The 9431-nt window shown below is 44.0% G+C and overlaps 1 protein-coding gene across 1 annotated transcript in view; it reads right to left on the bottom strand.

The window, feature by feature from the left end:
• myt1lb (myelin transcription factor 1-like, b) overlaps positions 1–9431 on the bottom strand; it is a 173988-nt gene that overhangs the window by 144094 nt on the left and 20463 nt on the right. The window contains exon 4 of the mRNA XM_025058885.1: positions 5340–5487. The gene's annotated coding sequence lies outside the window, so the exon portion shown is untranslated. The remainder of the gene's footprint in view (positions 1–5339; positions 5488–9431) is intronic.

Below are 9431 nucleotides of genomic sequence, written 5' to 3'. Positions count from 1 at the left end.
TGAAGAAAATATACATTTAGGCTCAAGAATCAATGACTGATTCACTGTGATTCATTTTAATCTAATTAATTATGATTAATCATGATCGTAATTAGTTGCGATGAATCGTAAGTAATTGTTATTGTAATTGGTCACAATTACTAATGATTAATCGTTAAAATGTGATGATATTAATGTGGAAAAATATGAACAATAGTGCAGATTTATCTTCGGAGTCGGTGGATTTTAGCAGGTTTCTTGTAGAACGTGTCTGGAACTTTCTAGACTTCAGTCCACAACAATATTAATCAGTCTACAGTCCTGACTGTCAGTCCTAGACTGACCGCTCTGACACAAGCCGGGGCCGCTCACCAGAGGTTGGAGCACCTACAGACACACGCTGGGAGTCGATGATGGGATGTTAAGATCCGGGAGAGTCAGTGGAACTGGAACTGTTTCAGGTAGCGACGACTTATCAACGGATACACGGTACTGTGTTTTAGAGCAGCGCCAACAGGACGAATGAAGGAATTACTGGACACGCACCGATCATCCTGGCCAGGGATTGGATGTGGAGAAACATCATTAACACGTGTTGACAACATGGTTCCTGGTTCACAGTTGAACTTACAAACATTAACTAAAGTCTCTGATCCTTCTCCTCTCTATCGCCCCCTGTGTTCCGCTCCTACCCAGATCCTTCTTCCCTCGGCTCCTAACCAGGCCGACGTTCCAAGTGAGCTTCTGTGGGGTTTGTTTATGTCCTCATTTGTTTGCTTGTTTGTTTGTGCTATCGCTCTGCTCTGCAGCTGAGCTAACAAGGCGCCATTTTGCCCGCGCTGCTCCAGCCGTCCAATTAAAGCATGTGATCAGCCAGAACGCTTTAATGATGGCTGTGGTGCTGTAGTTGACCAGCCCACAGTGAGACAGAGAGAGAGAGAGAGAGAGAGAGAGAGAGAGACGGCACGCTGGGAGGTGGTGACTGCAGCGCACCAGTGTTGTGGCTCAGTGGCTCCGCTGCAGACAGGGTAAAATTAACCTTCCTCTCTCTTTGTCAGGAGAGGAGAGAGAGACTGTTAGTCCTCCAGCACGCCGCTGCAGTCCCCGGTTAAAGACTGCTGCTTTGTTTCAAAGAGGACTGAATATTTACAAGGTAAAATGTACTCGGATATTTAAGTACTACTAGGTGGAGACGCATACTCACTAACGAGCGTTTTCTTAGGTCGTTGGATGTAAACATTTAGGGTTTGCACTGATGTTAGGGTAATCCGATAATATCAGTCGGACGATATTATTGGATTACCCTAATATCGGTCGGCCGATATTAGCTCAATTATGTAATTATATCGGTAAGAATCGTTAACGTTTTTTTCCCTCCGAAATAGAAAACCCGATAACACAATACCTGAGTTTCACGCCAAATGACCTACAAATAGTTTTGGGGAAAGACGGCTGTATATGAGAGTGAAAGCCACTAGATGGCAGCATTGCAGCTCATTTTATTCATCTATTTTAATAATCAGAAGATCGTATGCTGAATTCTCAGACAGTGGTTTGTACAGATAAATAAATCAATATCACCAGCTCCGTATCGGTTGATATCGGAATCGGAAAATTAAGAGTTTGGACAATATCCGCAAAAAAACGCAGAACGCGAAAAATATTTCTCAAGCACACGCACATGCACACACCCACACACTTCCAGTCCACTGTATATTTATTGAACCAAAACCTAATGTAGTGTCTGTACTGGTACTCAGTATCAACGGGTACTGACACATACACACATACTCGTTACCTACAGGTAACTAGACACACACACATACACAGGTCATGTTTATGAAATAACCTCACGTGCACTTCTTTACATGCTACACTGTGTGTATGTGTGTGTGTGTGTGTGTGTGTGTGCACCGTCCGACCCGTGGCTCTCAGCAGAGGCCAGCGTCTGTTGTGGAGCCCTCTAATGGAGGCCCAGCTGGAGTCAGGCACACACAAGGGCAGCCAAGGTCACTGGCACTGCCTCCAAGGACCCCATCATTTGGCAGAGCTGCAGCTCGGTCTGCTCTGCTCCCTGTACGTGTGTGTGTGTGTGTGTGTTCGTCTGTAGGAGACGCTGCTGCTGTTTTCTTTATGTTTCAACTCTGAAGGCTGTGAAACGACCAACGTTTCTGATCAGATTAATCACAGTAGCTGTGGAATTATCACAATTAATCATTCATTGACATGTAATTAATCTGGATTAATCTGGATTAATCTGGATTAATCCACATTCTTGTTCTTTTTTTTCCTTCTGTAAGATTAGCTGGAACATAAAGACCAACAACATCAACTAGGTGTCAGTGTTTCTCACCGATGTTTATTTGTGACTAATGCGAACGATGGAATTATCAACATGGAACAACGTCAGAGATGTCGCGAAGGCGAAACTGAAAACTCAATTCACGAAACCGAAAAAAAAAACAATGTGTATTGACCGTGTGTTAGGACAACAGTGAGTGGACAGTGGAATTATGGGATGTTCAGTCGTTCTGACCATGGGTTGAACCCATTAGAAAACGTAATCTCATTAATCTTGACATATTATTTAAGGCCTTTGATGCTTTAATGTGAAGCCGCGGTACGTTTGTGTTCTAGACCAGCGGTCCTCGACCGTTACTGTACCATGGACCGGTCAGCCAGTACCAGCCGTTAATGGTGGACCGGTAATACCACGCCATCGCTGAAGGATCATTATATTTTCTGTTAGTATCGTAACGAGTGGCGCTTTGGCCCAGAGGCAATGTCTCTGTCATTGGTGTGGAACCCCAGGGTTCACCTCCTGGGCAAGTTCGAATCCCGGTTAGGGCGGTTGGTACCTTCCAGTGGACTCACCACCCGCAGGAAGGTTTGGTACGGTGCAATGTGATTTGGGTGGCGACTGCTGCCCCCGCGACCCGGTAACGGATAAGCGGATGAAAATGGATGGATGGACATATAAACTACATAATTAATAAAGTTATAACTTTGAATACATAACTACATTGCAGTGTTTTATCTGAATAAGCGTCGACATGACGTATATCGTATATGTTTTCCTTTAAATCAAAGATTTAAATTTCCCTTCCCCTGCCTCCAAATGATTGTTTGCTCTGTGTGTAGTTGTATATTTGAGCCACTAGAGGGCGCATGACTATAATCTCGTCGCGGGAGAACCCCTGGAATATCCAGGGAAGAAGAAGACACTTCTACGTCTTTGTCATTTGTGTGGTTGTATGCTTGGGACTGGTAATACCGCGCCATCGCTGAAGGATCATTATATTTTCTTTTAGACTTTGTTCTGTTAGAGTCTGAATGACCTTTGACCTGTTGTTCTGAAACATCGACAGATGATCTTTGAATGAAAACAGTGACCATGATATGACCGGTACAGAACGACCTATGGACCGGCACCGGGCCCCGGACCTCAGGTTGGGTACACTATTCTACAGTATTATATTTGAATGTTGTTTGTTGTTTATATTTGAACAAACCCAGGTGTGTTGAACGACAGGGAACAACATGTGCCGTTTAAGGAATGTTCCTTTGTTTGGTTTCAGTACAAAGTACTAGTACAAAGTACTGAAAGTACTGAAAGTACTGTATGGTTTCTGTCCTCTGTGTTTTTGCTTCATTGCACAAACACAGAGTATGGTCTTTAAGTATGGACTCCATTAAAATAAGACTTTTGACTCGATCCTGTTTGCACTGAATCCCAGGTTTAAGTCCTCGCCCTGCGCCTGGTTCTGATGTTGATCAAATTAACCGGTTTAGATTAACCACGAGAACGGAGCGGTGAAGAGGACGTGGCCAATGAACACCAGTGTCTAATCTTCCTCCACCATCTATTCATCCCTGTCTGGCGTTGTGGGTTTGATGTGTACACTCAGCTCTGTGAGACACACAGACACCGAGGGAGTGAACTCCAGACTCGTGTGTCTTGTGTGGTCCGGGTTTTTGATCTCCCATGCAGGCGGCTGCAGGACCTGAAGCGCCGAGCATCAAAGAGAATTCCAGAGCTGATCACCGTTAGTCCCGACTTGAAGACTTGAACTTGCCATGTTTGGCCGACATACCGCTGCTTGATTCACGTGTTCAAGAAGAACTGAAAACTAGTGAAGTTACGATACATCGGGAATCGGTTAAAAATCCATATAAATCCGTGACAATTCTCACTGGTTGAAATGCAAAATAAATCAAGGTGTAAGGAGTCACTGGTCAGACCATGACACTACACCCTCCAGTCCAGTAGGTGGCAGTATGCTCCTAAAAACCCACTATCAAACCCAGACGTCAGGTCTCTACGTAGGCTGAGAGACGTTCAGGTGTTGGAACAGAACGTGGGAAGAACGTGTTCCACAGACACCAACAGTGTTCTCCAGTGGAACTCTTTCCACTTCCTGTTGTTTCTCTTCTTCTTCTGTTGTTGTTTCATATATTGACAGTTAACCAGGTCAACCAGACCAGACCAGTTTGACCAGGTCAACCAGACCGGACCAAAACAGTGCCGACAACAGTCACCTATAAAACAACACTGACAACTTTGTTGCTCGTCTTCAAACTGATCTCAAGAACAAAATGTTCCTTTAAATCCAGTAATGTAAACAACCAGAACCTTCCTTTTCAAATATCTCAACAGTCTGAAATAAATAAGTTTAGAACATGTTGTCGTACATTCTCAGTTTTGTCGTCTGCAGACATTCGTCCAGATTTCCAGGACTGAAGGGTTTTTTTCTGGTACTTTTCTTTCTCTGCCGTAACGATCATAATTAATTCTTTCACATGTTTCATCGAATCTCACTTTATAAAAACACTGCTCTGAATTCCTTATGCAGATTAAACTTTACAACTGGGCGACGAGTTTTTGTGGAAGTTTGAAATAAATATCAACTTTTAAATGTTATGACCTCTTATTGCGCCTTCTTTTGTACCCATCTGCCCCTCACCCGCACTTCTGTCACTGTGTCATTTAACATTTCTCTGTCTGGTTCTGTTAGTTTCAGCATCACGTCACACGTAACAAAGCCCCAGAGGGCGCTGTTGTTGAGAGATCTAGGCATGGAAAAAAACTAGAAAAAAAAACAGTTTGGACTAAAACAGATTTTTCAAAAACATTCACGGTCGTAGTTCATGTGTGTTCTTTATGACTCCAATGATCAATTATTAGAAATGACCAAGTGATTAACTGAAGCCACTGAAGACCAACTGAGGACCAGTGACCTGAGCTGCTTGTTTCTAAGCTGTAAAAAAAAGGCTGTTCGTTAAACCTCTCTGCTCTGAGTGGCGTAAATGAAATGAAAAAAAAAACAAACAAACAAAAACAAACCACACTAAAGACTGACCTTCACTGACCGGCCTTAGAATCTGATGTCATGGAAACATCTGGTCCAACCAATCACATCCTTTGCTGAGATCATTTCCAATCCTGATGCAGTTTAAAGTTGGTCCGTTGTTATTTCCCAGATACAGTGTTGTGTATTTCGTAGAGAACTGACTCACAGAAATCACCAGAGAAGAAAGAAAAGAAAAAGAAAATGAACCAACACCAGGAATATTGGACTGGGAATTGGGGAGAAAAAAAATCAAGAACTGATCAATGACTGAGGAGATTGATACGGGATCAGGAGAGACTTCAGTGTAGTGGATGTTTTCATACACCTCTAGTGAACAGACAGGAGTGAAGTTACTGGGAGTTGATGATGGGACTTTAAATGGTACGTTTTCCAGCAGTGTGTGTAAATAACAACGTGTCAAGACGTGAGAAGACGAGGAGTGAACGGATCTATTAGATATCCATGTCTGTCCCTGCATTAAAAGAATAACTTTGACAAACTCATTAATGTGATGATTTACTATCGACTTCAGGCCACAGAACCTTTAGCTTACGATCACGACATGAACCGCGAACGTTCACACAAACGTTCACCAAAGGAAATTAAAGTATGTCTCGTTAACGGAAACTGTGACATCACTTGAAGTAATCAGCAGATTCCATCCTTCATCCTGTACATGATCCAGACTGAAGTCAACATAAGGCTCCCTCTCTCTCTCTCTCTCCCTCTCTTTCTCTCTCTCCCCCTCCCTCCCTCTCACGTTCCTTGGTCAACCTTTTTCTCCCCTGATTGGAAGCCTTGACACAGAACTCTCAGACAGGTCTGTAAAGTATGTGCGTTGTCCTACTGCAGTGCCCCGTGTGGTGGTCAACTGCCTCTGATCTATCAACTTCCTGTATATCCGGCACGGCGTCCGACTGTGAGACCAAAGGTCAGACTGACTTTTACAGGATCCTGTTGGGTTCGTCATGAACCTGAGCCCAGGGGGCGCTGTTGAATGTGAGGGAGAAGAAATCAGGAGCGAGTCGGATGAGGTGGTAAGAAGGTGTCCCTAGAGGGCGCCGAGTGGTGTCTGGAGCTGAGATCAATGGACACGTTGGTGAACGAAGGTGACAAGGAGGTGGCGAGGAGATATGATGTAAGAGCTGGGAATACAGGAAGGGGAACGAAATGGAGGGGGGGGGCTGGAGGAGGGGGGCAAACACGGGTGGATTGTATCGTGTTCAGGGACCGCCCTCTGAAAGACCCCTGAGACTGTCAGGTGGTGTCATGGGAAGGTGGTGCTAAGCAGCTTAGGATGATCGGTGTGTAGGAGAGTGTTGACGTATTAGTACCAGGATACTGTGACGGGAAGGTCAGCAGAGAACTAGTACTGCAGTTTTAACTCTGAACATTAGGAGCGCTGTAGAGAAGTATCCAAATGCCAGTTAGATGAGTCAGGTGTGCAGTCAGAGTGACAGATGTGTTCAAGTTTAAGGGTGGTGCTGCATAAAGAATCAGTCGTGAGCCTTCGTTGCTATGGTGATGGACCGGTTGACGGAGTAGGTCTGATGTTTGCAGACGACGTTGTAATCTTTGGTGGAGAGGGTCAACAAGAGCACAACAGCAAACGAGTGTGTAAACGAGAATGACGCAAGCTAACGGGAAGCTGCAAGGAGCGCAGGAAGTGGGAAAGACGGCGGGTTTGAGGAATATTAGCATGTTGGAGTAGCAATGCAGGAGGCAGGGGACATTACGACATCTGTCATACCCTGTCGCAGAGTTCTAGAGGCAACAAGTCATTTTCAGACTCGCCGTCTCAGGAGATCCCTGACCTTCTGTTTGGAAGACAACTAGCTTTGTCTTCTGACACAGCTGCTCCTCGTAGTCAGAGGAGTTTATTAGTCTGGGATTCTTTCTCCCAACGAGTCATTTGTGAAGAGCGACTCCAAAGGCCAGCTTTTTTAAAACCAAAAATGACCGCAGGAGCAGGCGATGACGGGGGCTGGTGATGAGGTGATGAATCCAAACTGGTTGGACAGAATTGGACAAAGGTTGGACAGAGGAAGACGTCGTCGTCGTAGTTGAGATCGGGTCTCAAAAAGACAAAGACACTCAGAGATTCGTGTTCAGGCAGACAGTGGAATAACAACGGGCTGATAACGGCTGTGAATCAGGCAGAAGAGTCAGCCATTAACGGAGAACAGCAAGAGTCCCAATTAATGAAGCCGTTCTTATACACACAGCAGGGGGCAGTGGTGTTGATGAGGGGCCGCGGGAGTGTTGATGAGTCGATGAGAGGAAGGAACCCTCACCCACACACCTACAACAAAGGCCCAGTGAAAGACCGGCGATACAGGAAGTTAAATGACTGAAAGTCAACAATCGTTATAACTTAGAACCTTAACGACTGACGGAATTAGAACTCATCACCGTGTTGTGAAGAACATCCTCCAATTATGACGTCAAGAGGAATGAACGAATCACCTCACACTGAAGGTTTCCAGCCAGGTACTGTCCAGGACTAATCATCATCATCATCATCATCATCACCATTATCTTCATCATCATCACCATCATCATCATCTTCATGATCATCTTCATCATCATCATCATCTTCATCATCATCATCTTTATCATCGTCACCATCATCATCATCTTCACCATCTTCATCATTACCATCATATTCATCATCATCTTCATCATTACCATCTTCATCTAGATGTTTGAATTAGTCACAAATAAAAACAGGTGAGAAACAGTGACACCTGCTGATATGTGTTTTTGTCGTTGCATAAATAAATATAGAGAAAAACAAAGTTTTTAGGAATTTCACAAAGTTCATTACAATTACAAAGTTCTGTCTTATTTCCATGTCGAACCTTTTTCTTTTTCTGATCCCATTTCTTTGTCAGCTTCACTGGTTCATGCATCATAAATTTACCCAACGCTGTTCCTGAACACACGACCTCTGGCTGGACTACAGCACCAGACGTCCGATCACTCGGCCCGTACACACAGCTGTGCATTTGACCAGACGTCTGTTTGACATTCCTGTCAGATCCCGTCCCTGGTGGTGTGTCACTGATCCTCGATCAGGATTCTATTCATGCCACTGTGGCTGCATGGTATCGAACTGTTCCGAGTCAAGAACCTCACCCGTGTTCACTCTCACTGCAAAGCTGTATTTGACTGTGGATATATTAGCGCTGTCACGTGTCGTACCCTGTGGTTCACTAATGCCACCCGCTACCTTACTTTGAGCTTCGTCCGTTAAACATGTACCAGCTTTTTCCGGACTATAAGTCGCTCCGGAGTATAAGTCGCACCAGCGCCCTCTAGCGACTGTCAGCGGGAAAATAACAAACGTATATTTTCAGTGGCACAAGAGTAGCAGATGCCGGTACATGAGTCTAGAGTGCCCTCTAGCAGCTGTTAGCGGTAAAATAACAACGGTGACATTACATATTTTAATTCATAAGTCGGACCGGAGTATAAGTCACAAAGATGAAAAAAGAAGTGCTGCTTATAGTCCGGAAAGTACGGTTCATTAAAAAAAAAAAAAAAATCACTAAAATATTTCTGTGTCGGTTCTCCGTCGTCCAGGTCATTTAATCCAAAAATAGTTACATCGAGAGCAACTGGACGAAGTAGATTTTTTGTTTTTGTGTGTGGATGAGAGATGAAAAAAAAACCTACTTCGTCCAGTTGCTCTCGATGTAACTATTTGTCAGACTGGTTTTGTGCCTGTTGGACACCAGTCAAACACCATCAACCAATCAATCACTTCCTGTGGAGCAGACAACGCAACAATCGTTGATTTTAATGTGAAATAATTCATAGAATTTAATTTTAGTTAAAACAATTGAAGGAATTCAAAAAATAAAACCTAAAAAAGTCCGATGAGTGTCCAGTTCAGGGAGGACCAATCAAACGTGTTCCCTCCTCTCAGAGGTTTGAGATGATTCCGTTACATAACAGGAGGTGAAATTATGGTAAAAAAAAAAAAAATCAGGTCAAATCTTTGCCGTCAACACTAGGTTGAAGACGGGGTTTATTTGGAGATGAACCAGAATTGGGTCATGTGAATATTCAGATTTACACATAAAGAACGGGAGATAA

This window comes from Cynoglossus semilaevis, chromosome 1, assembly GCF_000523025.1.
Source record: "Cynoglossus semilaevis isolate Cse_v1.0 chromosome 1, Cse_v1.0, whole genome shotgun sequence".
NCBI classification, from domain to species: Eukaryota; Metazoa; Chordata; class Actinopteri; order Pleuronectiformes; family Cynoglossidae; genus Cynoglossus; species Cynoglossus semilaevis.
Note: the sequence above shows the minus strand (reverse complement) of the source record. Positions and strands in the feature narration are given on the sequence as shown.